The 17,636-nt window shown below is 36.7% G+C and overlaps 2 long non-coding RNA genes across 3 annotated transcripts; both read right to left on the bottom strand.

Moving 5' to 3' along the window:
- Positions 1–12,658: 12,658 nt before the first annotated feature.
- On the bottom strand, positions 12,659–13,355 carry LOC118484110. Its single transcript, XR_004872742.1, has 2 exons — positions 13,233–13,355; positions 12,659–13,136 (listed from the first exon to the last, which is right to left on the bottom strand). It is a non-coding gene; the product is annotated as an uncharacterized LOC118484110 (long non-coding RNA).
- A 1,365-nt stretch (positions 13,356–14,720) lies between these two features.
- Positions 14,721–15,786, bottom strand: LOC110887252. 2 transcript variants are annotated; one of them, XR_002563181.2, is made up of 5 exons: positions 15,586–15,786; positions 15,432–15,509; positions 15,246–15,326; positions 15,064–15,132; positions 14,721–14,990 (listed from the first exon to the last, which is right to left on the bottom strand). It is a non-coding gene; the product is annotated as an uncharacterized LOC110887252 (long non-coding RNA). The 2 variants fall into 2 exon arrangements; XR_004872741.1 differs by having other exon boundaries at positions 15,432–15,786.
- Positions 15,787–17,636: the final 1,850 nt, after the last annotated feature.

The raw sequence follows: 17,636 nt of genomic DNA, 5'->3' as shown, positions 1-17,636 counted from the left end.
TGTACCAGGACCTGCGTTATAAGTACTGGTGGCCGGGGATGAAAAGGGATATCGCTCTGTACGTTGGAAGCTGTTTAACTTGTGCAAGAGTCAAGGCTGAACATCAAAGACCTTCTGGTTTACTCGAACAACCGCCGATACCTATATGGAAGTGGGAGAGTATAGCTATGGATTTCATAACGAAGCTCCCGCCCACGCCATCAGGTCACGACAGTATTTGGGTCATAGTTGATCGTCTCACGAAGTCAGCCCACTTTTTTCCGATACGAGAAGACTACAAGGTGGAACGACTAGCCCAAATCTACACCGACGAGATCATTCGTAATCATGGTACGCCTCGTGATATCATTTCAGATCGCGACGCTCGGTTCACTTCGCGATTGTGGGAAACGTTTCAAGCGGCCCTTGGTACGTCGCTTAATCTAAGTACCGCATTCCACCCTCCAACCGACGGACAGACTGAAAGAACGATCCGTACTCTTGAAGACATGCTCCGAGCGTGTGTTATAGATTTTGGTGGTAGTTGGAACAAACACCTGCCGTTGGTGGAATTCTCGCACAATAACAGCTATCATGCCAGCATCCAAATGGCACCTTTCGAGGCTTTGTATGGTAGAAGATGTCGATCGCCTATTGTGTGGCACGAGATCGGTCACTCGCAACTAACCGGTCCCGAGATTCTACAAGAAACGATTGACAAAATCCACCAGATAAGAAACAACTTGGTAAAATCTCGGAACAGACAGAAAAGTTACGCCGATAAAAGACGCAAGCCCCTTGAATTTGAAGTTGGTGACTACGTACTCCAAAAGGTATCACCTTGGAAGGGTGTAGTCCGATTCGGCAAGAAAGGGAAACTCACGCCTCGATATGTTGGACCTTTTAGGATTCTGGAAAGAATCGGAAAAGTCGCCTACAGACTCGAATTACCGGAGGAACTCAGTAACGTCCACCCGACTTTCCATGTCTCTAACCTCCGAAAATGCCTTGCTGATCATGATCTAATCGTACCACTCGACGATCTTCAGGTCAACGAAACGTTACACTTCGTGGAAAAGCCTGTCGAAATCATGGATCGCCAAACAAAGCAGCTCAGGCGCTCTCGCATCCCGATCGTGAAAGTCTGATGGGAAGGAAAACGGGGCGCGGAGTTCACTTGGGAACTCGAAAGCGACATGAAGGCCAAGTACCCGCAGTTGTTTAAATAGATAGATCTGAAGCATCAAATTGGTAAATCACGGTGTCGTGTAGCCTTCGAGCCTAATTTCGGGACGAAATTCCCTAAACAAGGGGAGGCTGTAACACCCCGTGTTTTCGAATGTCAAAGTCAAAGTCAAAGTCCAAGTCAACTTTGACTTTCTTTGACTGTAGATAGTCGATTTTGTGTTTTAGTTGTATTATGTGGAGTAAGTGTTGTAATCAGCAAGAATCGAAGTAATCGAACGTGTTTTAATGCGAACCGATCTACGACTGTGAATGATAGGAAGTAACATTGCGATAAAGTTAACCTAATCAGTAATCAAACCGATCTAACAATCAATCAAACTCGAGACTCGAATTATTGAATTATTTAATTGTGGTATTGTTATACGTGTGTGTGTGTGCCTTATGTGTTGCTTGTGCGTGCTTACTTTATGTTTGGTGTGGTATTCAAGCAAATCAATCGAAAATCGAATCGAAACTCGAAAAACAATCAAACTCAATCGAAACCGACATCGAAACGTGACTTATAGAAGATTGTGTGTTAGATATAGTGGTTGGGATTAAAAGTAATTTGACTAGGAACTCTATCAAAATCATATCATCATACGTCGGAATCGAAACGTCGAAAACCGTCGCAAAATACTCGAAGTGCGTGGCGGATCGAACAGGAAACATCCTGATCGAACAGGCCAGCCGATCGGCTAAGCACCTTGCCAGCCGATCGAGCTGCCCACTCGATCGGAGTTCCCAGCCGATCGGCTGCCACTTTCCTCTTTTGGAAGCCTATAAATAGGGCTGTCATTGTCATACTTTCCATTTTTGGAAAGCTCTGACCGAACCAGCTATCTTCTTCACCTTTTCTCAGATTTCTCTCAATCCCGGTAAGTTTTCACTCTAATTCTTGTACGATCTTGATCATTACTTGATTCTACACCTTTCTATCTTTCAAAACTTGGTTTCTAACCGTGAAATAACCAAGATCTAAGTGTTCTTGGGTGACGTCATCATGGTGTTCTTGAAGAACATCATGTTTTGGCCTCATACCACCATGATTAGCTTAGATCTAACCGATTTCCACATAAACAAGTTAAGATCCATCATAGATCTAAACATTTTCATGATGTGAAGGATTGAAAGAAGGATTTCCAACTTTCTTTCAACTCTTTTACACTCAATGCTTTCAAATCAATAGAAACGGAGCTTGAACCGGCTAACCAATCCTTCTAACAGTTGAGGGGTTCAAGATTCGGATTCTATATACAAGGTTAACCCGATATCGGTTAAACTCTAAACCAACATTCCGAACCGTTCAACCGGCCGGACTTGGGTGATTCCTGTTCGAGCCAAGGGAACAGGTAGGAACGAAGGTTATCATAGTTCAACACGTTGTCAGGATGCCTTAAAAGAATGACAAATAAACAAACAACCAAGTGTTAGACGAAAGGCCGACCAGGTCAGAAATGCTGGCCGAACGGCTAGGCTGTTCGAACAGCCCAGCCGATCGGACATACCAGCCGATCGGCCGGGCCAGCCGATCGGCTAGCACATGGTCCCACATTTCCAAACTTTCGAAGTATAGTATTGACGAAGTAATGTTCAACCAAATGGGTCGCCCGATTGGTAAACATTACTGTTCGGATCATGAGATACTATGCTTCAACACTTGACCATTTTCACAACTCGTTCGTAGTAGAGAATGTCAGCCGATCGAACAGACTGTTCGATCGAGTGAGTGACATTCAGTTGAGGGCTAACTTTGAAGCTCCTAGCCGATCGAGTGAGCTAGCCGATCGAACGAACCGTTCGATCGAACGACTTGAAAAGGTAGGAACACTTCATTGTTCTCAAATACTGCAACAAGAACTTCAAAAGTTCAAATCCTCTAACACAAACACACCAGAGGAAGAAACAATCCACTCGAATGGTCCAGCCGATCGAGCCAACCGGCCGATCGAACAGGACTGTCCAACCGGATATACTAGCCGATCAAACAGGCCGTCCGATCGAACCTGCCGTTCGTTCGATCGACCAGCCCATTCGATCCATCCATACTTGTTTACTTTTCCGCGTTACTTATCGTTATGCTATCGAACTATTCAGGCTAATCTTACTCTCAGCGCTCCCTTCAATCCACAATCAACCACTGTGAGTATACTCGATCCCTTTTTGCTTTAGCACTTTTGGGTGTTACATACGTTACCTATCAAATCACAATCAAACACAAACTATTTGAACGCTGACCGAATTGCATGTGCTATTTGACTAAATGAATGTTGTTTATTATGTTTACACGTGGAGTGCTATCTACCTGCCTTAGCAACATAGTACTATAGTTTGGACTCAGCACCCGTTCACACGGGGGTTGTTAAGGACAAATACTTGCATGGATTACGGTGGTAATCATGTATTGCGAACCGTCTCGGACGGTCAACCCGCAGTCGTTGGTACCGATGGTCCCATGTCGATAATTAACGTGCATCGTTTTCCTCTGTGTACGTGCCTGGTTATGCGCAAACTATTCGAACTCTATATGCTATTATCAAACTTGTGTGCTCACCTTTACATTTAATGTATTGACTTTATTTTAACGTATGTGACAGGTAATTAGGATGCTTACTTGCTAGGAAAGCGGGGCAATAATAAAGCTTTAGAGCCCATCTAGCAGTTGTAGGTCGTAGCCTACCTAGGGGTCTCTAGGAGCGAATAAACTATAGCCATGGAGCCGTTGGAGCTGTTCGATCAAGCATCTATGGCATTAGTTGTCTGTAGATCTTGTCCGGACGAGTCTTAATGACTCTGGGCAGTACTTTAAAACATTTGGTTTGTAATAAATTAAATCTGAGTTGTCGAAACAGTACTATTTGTTTAGTTGTATTCTATGATAACTTGTTTATTTATTTGGGATACGGTATGGGACGTATCACTCAACTGAATTTGTAATAATAGTTGTTGTGGAAACTTCTGGACAATCTGTTTCGCTCAGTGTCGCGCCCCGATGATTCCGCCATCGGTTGGGGTGTGACATCTGCACAGCCGGCTCCTCAAGCCAACTTCGCCTCTCGGTCCGCTCCCTCTAGATCGACCCGGGGATTCGGTCGAAACTATCGTGGGTCTTCTCGTGGAAGTCATGGCCGTGGGGGCTCCATGAATCAAGGTTCCCGTCAGTTTGCTTGGGCGTCCACTCAAAACATTGTTTACGATCATTGCAACAGATGCGGTATTGGTCACATTCCATCACAATGTCCAAATCACACCGGACCCTCTCGCGGTTCTCCTCAGGCGAATTATGCTCACTCAGAAGCGGACTCATACACCACTTGGAATCTGGACACTGGAGCTAATTCCCATGGCACTCCTGACTTGGCTAGTATGGACAACTCGGACATCTACACCATTCGTCTACCTTCTTTCTGACCGGTTTCTAAGGTGGCCTTCACTGCTTTTCGAGCTCCATCTACGTCTCATTTGTGTCTAATTTATGTCAGTGGACTTGGGTATTTTTACCATCCCTATTCAAAATTAATTTAAATTTATGCCGTAAGAATTAAACAGGGAAATCATGATCGAAAAATTTAACACCAAGATACGTAAATCGATATCAACAAAAAACATATATTCTAAATCCATGGATCAAACTTTTATCAACTTGAAACAATACGATTTGCGGAATACGAATTGAAAGTTAGGAAAATCGGTGATAAGTATTGTTACTTTATAGTGGTGAACTATTAGGTAAGACTTAAGAGGAAATTATCATATTGACCTCAATGATTAATACGTTTGGAGACATGCCTCATGACAACAATAAACATAACATATGGAGTTTTGGGGACCTTGGTTAAAATTTCAAAGGTGACAACTATATTATTTAACTAGATTATAACCCCGTGTTTTACACGGTTGAATAAACGAATCAAAAAGTTAGTGATGAATATTTAAATTATAAGACGATAATTTTAGACGTTTTTCAAATGCCAAAATAAATTTTGTATCGTGTATGATCAATATGTAATGTGTGTGATCAATATGTGTTATGTGTATCAAGTTTATAAATATGAAAGTATTTAATTCATTGATTAAAGAAACTTCCTTATCTACTTTCTCGTAAGTTTTAGCAGTCAACAACCATTGTTTGTAAGTTTTTTTTTAATTTGAATGAATTATATGTATATACACACACAATGTTAGTATCTCGTGTTTTACACTACACAACTTAAGTAAATGTAATGTTCAGTACTTTTAGAAAATCCATATATTGTTCGAGTTGAATATACATGGTTATTACACCAATGTGAGTATTAAATAATATTACAAATATAATTTGATACTGTATTTATATAATCTGCTAGTAATTTTAGCAGGGGCGGACCTAGTGTAGTCGGAGGCGTAGCCCGGGCTACGGCTCAACTTTTAACCGGTAGTGTAAAAAAAGATTTTTTTTCCGATTTTTATACTAAGGATAGCCCTCAACAACTACTAGGACACCCCTCAAAAAAAAATTAGAAACTGATATTAAGCCCAAATAATTCTGAATATATTGGCCCAAATAACCAAATGGTAGCCCAATATTAGTTAGCCGAAATACTTAAAAAATTAACCCAACAGTGTATTGGGCATTTGGGCGGCACCAGATTGAATTATGCAAGGAGCCAGGGATATCAAAGGTCGATCACAAATGCTCTTTCAAAACACCTTCAACAAAAAGGTAAAGATTTATTAGAAGCGGCCAACTTGATAAATGTACAAAACGAGCATTGAATGCTTTAAGACAAAATGAGTTTGAGCCGATGTTGGAAAAAGTGACTTCCTTTTGAGAAAAATATGACATTACAATGTTGGACATGGCGGAAAGTTATGGTAATCCAAGAAACCGAAAGAATGTCATTACAAATCGACATCATTTCGATGTAGACATTTTTAGTGAGGTTTTGGACATGCAAATTCAAGAATTAGGAAATCGATTTAGTGAGGTAACAACTAGTTTGATAAAAAAATATGTCGGGTTTAAATCTTTCTAACGGTTTTTCTAAGTTTGACCCATCGAAGATATTGGTCTTTGCTAAGATGTACCCGGATGATTTTACTTCACAAGAAATAGGGAGTCTTTTGGGTGATATTGAGTCATTTCGTCACACACACAATAAGCGATGATGATAACTTTGAAGACTTGAATGGAATAAGTGATCTAGCGCGTGTTATGGTTGAAACGGGAACGCATAGTTCTTGTCCTACAATTTATCAGGTAGTTAAGCTAGCTTTGCTTTTACCGGTTGCAACCGCAACAGTTGAAAGATGTTTTTCGAAATTGAAGCTTGTGAAGACGGATTTACGCAATCGAATCGGCCCGGAATTCTTGAACAATGATATGGTTTGTGCGGTCAAAAAGGATTTTTTACGTGAAGTAAAAGACAACGATGTGATGGAACGATTTCTAAGCTATAGAAAAAAGAAGAGGACAAATCTATTAGGTATTTGTTTTACTTTATTTATGTATTGTTGTTTTTTTTAATATTGTATGATTGTACGGTAAAAAAAAAATTTGAGATATCCCTGAGTTAATGTTCTAGTTCCGCCACTGAATTTTAGTATCTTAAGTTATACTATCAATAAAACTATAAGTTTTTGTACATGTTATATGATAATTTATTAGTTGTTATATATTGTTTTTATCCAAATAATATATTCTATGTTATTAAGTTGGTATGCTTGAATCAAATTGTTTGACTTTTTTTACTCTGGTTATTCTTTTTTTTTACTGTTTTAATAATATGTATAAAAAATATTATTATTTTAATATTATTAGTTATAAAACGATTAATATAATAATGTATCAAACAATTTGGAAAAAAATATATATAAAGTAATAAAAGTAAGAAAGCATTTTCACGTTTAGTTGTAATTATTGTTTGTATTTTTATTATTAAATAGTTCTTATTATGATTATAATTTTTTATTGAAAAAGAAAAAAAAATCAAACCCTCTCGATGATTTTGATATTGAAATAGTAAAATGATTATATAGTTAATATAAAAGCTCTATCTATTTTTATTTACATCAATTTTGTTTTAGATTTGTATTTATCTTTTTAGATTTGTTGAGATTTTATAGGAGTTACAATAAAAAAAAGATAAATTGTTTGTATAAATAAAAAATAAAAAATGTGAGATTGAAGGAGAGAATGACACATGGCATTACATGGAGTCTTTTATTAATATTTAGATTTAGATTTAGATTTAATATTTATATACTTTATTTTTTTTGTTTTCATTTTCTCATTTATAAAAAAAACTGTAAGTTCCGTAATATTATTTTTATTTTTACCATTTTGTGTTGCTATAAAAGAATTATTTTTTTGGGTAAAGACTATAAAAGAATTATTAAGTTCTATGTTTTTGGTATTTTGTTAGTAACTTTAAGTTTTAAAAAATTATTAAGTTCAATGTTTTTGGTATTTTGTTAGTAATTTAAAGTTTTACTATTCGTAAATAGTTTACTTGAATATAATAGAAAGTTTATTTGGCTAAGAAGGCTAGAAAGTGATCTTGACTATCCATTTAGTTAATCAAGGGCTAAGATTAAATGATGGAAATTGAACGGAAGAAAAGAGGCGCGTGAGTTTGTTTAGGGGCATTCTAGTCAATCAAAGACAATAGTTTCTCTCTCCTCCAATTCCCCCTATTTTTTAAACGTTAATAACTCTTTCATACGACATTATTTTTTTATAAAAATTGCACCAAAAAAACGAGTGTTTTTTTATCTTTAAAACGAGTATACCATTGCTATATTTTCGAAATTTTTTTTTGAAAACCCAGTTGCGTAAAACACAATGGAAAAAAAACCTAAAAAATGACATTTTTCTAAAACGCAATGCACCAAAAACATAAAGAAATGTCTTATTTTTAAAACGCAATGGCCAGAAAACACAAAGAAATATGTTATTTTTAAAACGCAATAGCCTAAAAACACAAAAAAATGTACTTTCTAAAACGCAATGGCCAGAAAACACTTAAAATGTCTGTTTCCTAAAACGCAATGGACTGAAAACACATAAAAATATGTTTTACCTAAAACGCAATGCACCAAAAATACAAACAAATGTCTTATTCCTAAAACGCAATAGCCACAAAACACTTAAAATGTCTGTTTCCTAAAACGCAATGGACTGAAAACACATAAAAAGTGTTATACCTAAAACGCAATGCACCAAAAACACAAAGAAAGATCTTATTTATAAAACGCAATGGCCAGAAAACACTTAAAAATGTCTCATTCTAAAACGCAATTGCCTAAAAAATAAAAGAAAACGTTCTCTGTAAAACGCAATGGACTGAAAACACCTAAAAATGTGTTTTTACCTAAAACGCAATAACTAAAAACACTTCAAAAATGTGTTTTTTCTAAAACGCAATGGCCAGAAAACACATAAAAATGTCTTAGTTCTAAAACGCAATGGCCTAAAAACACCAAAGAAAATGTTCTCTCTAAAACGCATTGAACCAGGACAATAGTTTTGTCTGTGCTGTGAATTGTCTGAACCAGTGCAGCTCAACCCCAGCCAGGGGCTCTGCCCCTTGGACCCTGCCAGGGGCTACCGCCCCTGGGACCCTGCTACCAGGGGCTGCCGCCCCGGACCCCCGCCAAGATCGTAAAACGCAATGAATAAATCAAAAACCCAGATCGTGAAAATGAAATTAAGGAATTTCTTACATGGATCGAAACTGATTTCTTTAACGATTGACGAAATTTGAATGATTGAAACACTTATCAGCGATTGAATCGAACGGATCGAGTGATTATCTTCAAAATCACGGGAAAAAACAAGATTTTGAATGAAATTAAACTGAGTTTTCTTCAAAAAAAGCTGAAGAACACGTTGATTGGGTGTTTGAATCATTGATTGATGACAAAAATCGCACTATAATGTAGTGATTATTGAGATAGTAAGTGAAGAAAAGGTTGAAGATAATGAGTTTTGAAAATGGTGGGTTTTGAAGTTACTGGGGAGAGAAGAATGAAGAATAAAGGATTTGATTGACTAAAATATCCTTTCTCTTTATTTTAAATTTTGCCAGATGTCATAATCTTATTGCTTCCTATCCTTCATAGCCAAAATAAACTTCCTATTTGATCACCACCCTATTATTCAATTGGTTTTATTCTATTATTATTATTGTATATAAAAATGTAATCCTTGATACATCATGTCTTTATTTAGTAAATAAAACTTCCGTAAAAAAATTGATCAACTACAAATACAATAAAAATATTTTTACAAATTAATTACAAATTTTTTAATCGACAAACCCAAAAAAAAGTACATGTTTTCTTAGTGTTATAACTTTAAAAACCAAAAATTAAGAAATCCCAGCACGCCATCAATATTTACAATAAAATCATACTTTGACGCAATTGTAACGCTATTTAAGCAATTCACATAGTATTAGCAAAGTAAAAAACGTTTTCTAAATTTTTAAGAAGATTGTTTAATTTAATTAGCTACATACGTACTTTTTTCATTGATCAAAAACGCTAGCGATGCTTGTACTTTTTCATTAAGACCATGTTTAGTGAAGATGTCAAAGTCTTCACGTCACCGCTTCACCTACAGCAAAGGCAACGCAAAACCATTACAAGCCAAGCATAAGACAGTGTGAGAGACGGGTTCTACCCCCAACCAACCAATTACAATTTTTTTGTTTATTTAATTTAGCTCTTAGCTAAATCCTTATTCCCTTGTAAAGGATTAATTTAGTTACTTCAACTGCTTAGACATTCACAATCGATTATCTACTCTATCTCTATAATTACACTAAAAATCACTACTTTTTTCTTATCCTTTTTTAAATAAATATTTTTTTACTTTTATAATTACCTTTTGAGTAAAGTATAGTTTCAGTACCTGGGGTTAACACCCGTTCGCAGGTTCAGTCCCTATTTCAAAAAATTCAACACTTCAGTTCCTTACGTTGTCAATTTGATTCAGTTAAACCCCTGAGACAAACTTGTGTCAATCAACTGTTAGTTGAATTGGGCATTTATGTTCTTTTACCTAGAAAACGAAGGGTATTATCGTAATTTTGTATTTTAGAAACCCTTATAACAAATATAATCCCTCTAAAAGCCCCCATTTGCACCTTTCAATCCTTCATTCTTCTCCGGAAACTGAAACACCAATTTCAGCAAATCAACGTACTGGTAATTATGAGTCTATTTAGAGTTCAACTTCCTTAAGTAAAGTTAACATAATCTCAAAACCAATTTATAGTTATTATACAAAGATAAATCAATAAATAAAATCAAAGCAGACTCCATAATCTTAACTGATAGTAGGTGCAATATCACAAATATGAACAGAATGACACCAATTGCTGATGGAAGACATGAGTTTCTATGGCTTTGTAACGGTGAAGTAACGGTAGTTTGCCCCAGGGTTTAATTGAATCAAATTGACAATAAAGTGTTAATTTTTTTTAAATAGGGACTGAACTTACAAGCGGATGTTATCCTCAGGGACTGAAAATATACTTTACTCTTACCATTTCTTTCTCCTCTCCACTCACAGTCACTTTCAAAAAGTATTAAAATTAAAATATTATAGAGGGTGAACAATTTACTGATACATTTTCTCTCTCCTCCGCTCATAACCACTCTACAAATATATAGAATGCACTCACATAAATATAACATATGATTGATTGTGAATGCTCTTAAAGGAGTCACATGACACTAACTATTGAACTTTTTATTATTCTACGAGAAAAATGCCCGGATAGTCCTTGTGGTTTCGCATTTTTTCACCTATAGTCCCCAACTTTCTAAAATTACCTGAATAGTCTCCAACTTTTCATTTTTTGTTCCCGGATAGTCCCTGGGTCTAACTTCAGTTTGTTTTCTCTGTTAAGTGGGTGTGAAATGACCAATTTACCCTTTCCTTTAAAAGGCCAAACCATAGGGACTATCCGGGCATCTTCTACATTTTCAGAGAAAAACCCCACCACCACACTTCATCTTCAACCTCCACCCACCATCACCCTCCTCCACCCTCCACCATCACCGCCACAGTCACTCTCCATCAAATGGGCCCACAAAACATATATCTTTCTTCTTCAATAAACCAATACCCTGCCTCATCGTTCCATGAAGACTGTTACACCACCACCACCACCCTACACGGGAGCTTCCTTTGGCGGCAGATTGAGCCACCGGCGGTCGATTGAGCGGTGAAATCGGGCTCCCGGTGGGTTCCCAGTTAGTATACACGTGTACAGAAGCCGAGCACAAGGTTAATAGACCAAATACTTTTTCTAGTCATAAATAGAGTGATAACATTAATGACCACATTTGGTGCATCAGTAATCAAGCTTTCACGCTGTCATTTTGTCCACTCCATTTCTCAGTGGCTCCTCTTTTCCCCCTTTTCATCCTCATTCTTGAGCTCTGAATATTAAACAATCCATAAAAAAAGTTATAAACCCAGTTGTAGTTACTGTTTCTTCACGCCACATTCCCCCCAAATGTTGCTTCATTTGCAAGTTTCCTGACCCAGATCTTGTATTTTTCAGGTAATACAGTTCACCTGTCACTTCAGTTTGATTTTACTTTTTGTAACTGAACTTTGGATTTTATGTATAAAGATTGAAAACCCAGTTTGATTTACTGATTTTGATCATTGTTTGAAGTGGGTTTTGTTTAATTTGATGTAAAGGTTTGAACTTTAATGCAGTTCATCTGTTTCTTCAGTTTGATTATATTTTTTGTTACTGAAATTTGGATTAGATGTTTAAAGATTGAAAACCCAGTTTGATTTAGTGACTTTTAACATTTCTTGAAGTGGGTTTTCTTCAATATGCTCACTAGTACAGATTTCGCCGCTCAATCGACCGCCGGTGGCTCAATCTTCCACCAAAGGAAGCTCCCGTAGAGGGTGGTGGTGGTGTAACAGTCTTCATGGGACGATGAGGCAGGGTATTGGTTTATTGAAGAAGAAGATATATGTTTTGTGGGCCCATTTGGTGGAGAGTTACTGTGGCGGTGATGGTGGAGGGTGGAGGAGGGTGATGGTGGGTGGAGGTTGAAGATAAAATGTGTGGTGGTGGGGTTTTTCTCTGAAAATGTAGAAGATGCCCGGATAGTCCCTGTGGTTTGGCCTTTAAAGGAAAGGGTAAATTGGTCATTTCACACCCACTTAACAGAGAAAACAAACTGAAGTTAGACCCAAGGACTATCCGGGAACAAAAAATGAAAAGTTGGGGACTACTCAGGTAATTTTAGAAAGTTGGGGACTATAGGTGAAAAATGCAAAACCACAGGGACTATCCGGGCATTTTTCTCTTATTCTACTACACTCAAAAACAGCCTAAACTGTAGTAATCAGTTTTTGTCATAATTGATTACAGAAATAATCTTTTAACCGGCTGGCTTCCGGTGTATATACCACAACGGCACAACAATCAGATCAGTTCAAGATCAAAATCATTAGCATTCGAATCACAAAAATACTCGAAAACTAAAAGGTGCCAACAACACCAAGACAGCCACAACCAACACCTGAACAAAGTGAAATCATGTCCAAATTCTAAAAACACAACAGCAGTTCCACACCCATATCACGCTGGGTGCAGAGTCTTACTCAAGGGCTAAGTGAAGCATCTATCTTTGGTTTGACTCTCGCATGCACACGAGGATCAGGGCTCCTGCTCCTGCTTCGACTTGGACTTCAAATTGGGCTTCGGCCCATTGGTGACCGTTCCTCTCTTTCAGGGCTTTGGCTTGGGCTCCTTGAACCATTATTATAGGGGGGAGGAGACCTGTCTCTGATGGGACTTCGACCAGGACTCCTAGACCCCCCATTGTAAGGTGGAGAGCGCGCTCTTACCGGTGAGCGTGAATACAATCATTCTATACTATACCTTTTTCCTCGAGGTGAAAACGACCTATATAATTCAAAAGTATAAATAATATATACTTCGAAACATTTTTTCACAACGACAAGAAAGCCAAACCGGAGAATCAAACAATCAAACACAAACCTAGATTGATGCCTTCTCTTGGGAGGAGGTGAATACTTACAGCTACGAGACCGCGATCTCGCATAGTGCGGAGGTGGAGAGTAGCGACGCGATGGCAATCGCCTGCGGTCACTGTATATGCTTCCCCTTCCGCCTCTGCAAGACCATTATTCATATAAAAAAATCGATTAGCATATAACTAAGAGCCTGCCGCTGCCTATACCGCAGGCTTCAATATCTAAACAACAAATGTAAATAAAAGGTAATAATCGGGCTGCGAACAAACCTAACGTTAAGTGAACAGTTCGTGAACCATTTTCGCGGGAAGTTTTGTTTGTTTCGTTCATTTAAAACATGAACGGACACAACCAAGAAATTTTGTTCGTTTAGTTATTATTCATATAAAAAAATCGATTAGCATATAACCAAGAGCCTGCTGCTGCCTATATCGCAGGCTTCAATATCTAAACAACAAATGTAAATAGAAGGTAATAATCGGGCTGCAAACAAACCTAACGTTAAGCGAACAGTTCGTGAACCATTTCGCGGGAAGTTTTGTTTGTTTCGTTCGTTTAAAACATGAATGGACACAAACAAGAAATTTTGTTCGTTTAGTTGGATGTTAGAGGTTTATTCGAGATAACCACTCTCCTAAGATAGGACCCTTTGAGCGGGTTAGACTCCAAGAATTAGATAAGAAAAGAAACATAAAACCTGGAACAATTTTCTCTACTTTTCTTAGTAACACAAGATGGTTCTTAAATACATGAATAGAAAACTGAATCTAATTAACGTGTAGCAAAACATGGAAACATGGGATGCATGAAAATAACTAAAACATGTAAACACGAATAGAAAATCGCGTTCGGTAAGTGTTCATGAAAAGATCATGAAGACATATATATTTTCCTTAACAAACGAACACGAACAAGGCCTTCTTCGTGTTCATTCGGTTCGTCTGCAGCCCTAGGTAATAAAAATTCAAATATACTAGCCTGCGTTCTCTTGATCTCATATCAGCCGGTTTCTTCCGATTCTCCTCAGCAAAAATAACCGTCGGCTTTCTCCCTTGAAAAACCTGACCATCCATCTGCTATTTCGCTTCTGCTGCATCGGCTGGATCAACAAACTGAACAAATCCAAACCTCTGTGGCTCCCTGCACACAGTTAAACAAAAAAAAACTCAACCAACAGTAAAATCCGAAACAACTGACCTTATTTAACCTGTTTTTAACTGGAATCTTGAAATCTTCTAAATGTAACCCGACTCAATTTTCTTCATATCTTCACTACCAAACAAACCCACCTTGACAGAACTCTTTACTACTTGATTCATTGGTACTTAGTTCATAATATCAAGAGAAACCTTAATACTTGATTCATGCCTTCAAAACTTTTACTTCACTTCACTGTTAAATGGCAACAATCTTAATGGACAACCCAATTTAAGATATAAGATTAACAATAAAACATCTAAAAAACACAAATAAAATAAAGAGTAAACTGCCTTTTTTGTTCATGAGGTTTGGCCAATTTTGTGACTTTCGTCAAAAGCTTTGTTTTTCTGCGTCTGGATCCAAAATGTGTGAAATCTTGTCAGTTTCATCCGGTTCGTTAACTCCATCCATTTTTCTCCGTTAAGTCAGGGGTAATCCCGTCTTTTTTGTTAATTTCAAAGGCAATTCGCAAATTTTGGATCTTCCACAAGGCCTCCAGTATATTTTGCTTTGACAACATTGGAGCTTGAGGTTGTTCAACATGAACCTCGTGTTTGGAAAACTACATTATTTAACAAACAAGTTTTCAAAAATTTGGTACTTAAACACACACACATATTTGAATTTTTTATTACCGTCCTATCTGGTTCTTCTAGTCCGTCAACATCATGTTCAGTGGAAACATCGTGTGAACCAAATAGAAACTACATTAATTAAAACAGATTATTATTATGTTGATTCTATTATATACATATATATATATATATATAACCATGAGAGAAAGAGAAATAAAAATTGATTGTTAGTACATGATTACCTCATCGTCAACATTTTCGACCATAGTCGTATCAATTTGATGACTTTCATGAGTTTGGTTTTGTTCAGCGACATCCTCAAACTATAAAAGCCAATGAAGTTGTTATAATATAAAACAAAAATAATATAAATTCTAAGCTACCCGGATCTGAGTAACCTGACCCAAAACCCGAACAAGACTCCTAACCTCTAATGAATAACATGTGTTGTCATGAGTTTGTTGTGTCAAGGATGGATTATGCGGAATGGCCTTCGTGTTTGAAAGCTACAGGTTAACAAACATACTAGAAGTCTTACTAAGAGTAAAAAAAAAGTAATATATAATTCGTATATTAGACTACCTTTATTGTAGAAAGTGGCCACTAAATGAAATAACCAATAGCATCACCTAAATCTTCAAGTACATCATAGCATGAAAGTGGAGGAAGAGACGTTTTCTTGGAATCGGGATAGATTTCAGATACTTAGATTTTCACATAACCCTCGGGCATTGGTCCATTATGAATAATCCCAATCGAACTAGAATGAAGATACGTTGTACCGACTATAAGGGAGTGGGTGTAAGAGTTCATAGAAAGTCGGCTCCTGCAAAACGATATAAATTTTTTAAAACAAATATTATACATAAAACAATTGGTATATTACCATCGTACAAATATAATTACCTAGATAGATGGACATTGAATATGAGATCCACTAGACGCATCACCAGCGTGACAAATACCAGAGCTAGACTCCAACCCATTATAACTTCTTGTTTGACTAAAGGCACGTTATTTTGACTTTGTTGTCTACCACCTTGAAACAAGCCTCCCCGAACCTTTGTATGTCCTTCAATAAATAAATTTTCAGAAATATAATTAATATGTATACAAGTATTAAATTTAAAAACTCATATATATATATATATATATATATATATATATATATATATATATATATATATATATATATAGAGTAGGGTTCCTACGGAAAGTGTGGTTTTCCTAGAAAGTCTAGGAAGCGATCTTGTTCATCCGATTGGTGTGTTTAAGGGTTGAGATCAAATCAATGGCAATCTTGTAATAATTTACTATATTTAATAGATTGTTTTAAATGAGGAGGGGCAATTTCGTCCTTATGTGTGTTTTAAATCAATCAAAAATAACCGTAAGAGATATCACATCTCCTTAATACACGCCATTTTCCCTCTCTCTATTTCTCTCTCTAAAATCATACCAAAAATACAACGAAAACCCTCTAAAATCATACCAAAAATACCTAAAATCATGGATCAAGATAAGAGATTTACCAACTTCTGTATACGTAAGATCTTCCCAACATTGTGTTCTGTGTTTTAGTAGGCGATTAGGGTTCAATCGTGTTCTACATTGAAATAATTGATGTTTGAAGGGAAGAGATTCAAAGAACAGAGGGATTTGAACAAGAGGGATGGAAGCAGAGATGAAGTCGCCGGAAGAAAAGTTGAAGTTGCTGGAAGCACAGTTTAAGTCGCAAGAACCCTAGGTGTGTGTTTAAAATAACAAATGTTTGTAGGTATTCCGTTTGTTGTGGATGACTCTGCTTGCTGGGGCGAAATCTGCTGATGTAAAACACATTTGTATGAATCTGCTTGCTGTTAAAACACAGCTGTATGAATCTGAATTGCTGTTAAAACACAGCTGTATGAATCTGAATGATAAAACACATTTGTATGAATCTGCTTGCTTTTAAAACACAACTGTATGAATATGAATTGCTGTTAAAACACGGTTGTATGAATCTGAATGATAAAACACATTTGTATGAATCTGCTTGCTGTTAAAACACAGCTATATGAATCTGAATGATAAAACACATTTGTATGAATCTGCTTGTTGTTAAAACACAGCTGTATGAATCTAAATGATAAAACACATTTGTATGAATCTGCTTGCTGTTAAAACACAGCTGTATGAATCTGAATTGCTGTTAAATCACAGTTGTATGAATCTGAATGATAAAACTCATTTGTATGAATCTGCTTGCTGTTAAAACACACCTGTATGAATCTGAATGCTAAAACACAACTGTATGAATCTGCTTGCTGTTAAAACACAACTGTATGAATCTGAATGCTAAAACACAACTGTATGCATCTGCTTGCTGTTAAAACACAACTGTTTGAATCTGAATGCTAAAACACAACTGTATGAATCTGCTTGCAGTTAAAACACAGTTGTATGAATCTGAATGTTAAAATACAGTACCAAGAACAAGAACATGCTGATAGATTCCAGCAAGAAAACGAAGGAAAGATTGATATTAAGTGAGATAAAAAATCGAAAACAAAAAATTCCGAAATTTATGGATAGTTAGTTATTGAAGATAATTTCCTAAAATAAAAATAGATTGTGAAAGTACATAAATGCCC

The sequence above is a fragment of the Helianthus annuus genome, chromosome 11, assembly GCF_002127325.2.
Source record: "Helianthus annuus cultivar XRQ/B chromosome 11, HanXRQr2.0-SUNRISE, whole genome shotgun sequence".
NCBI lineage: Eukaryota > Viridiplantae > Streptophyta > Magnoliopsida > Asterales > Asteraceae > Helianthus > Helianthus annuus.
The sequence above is the reverse complement of the archived record's forward strand: the minus strand, read 5'-3'. Positions and strand labels throughout refer to the sequence as shown.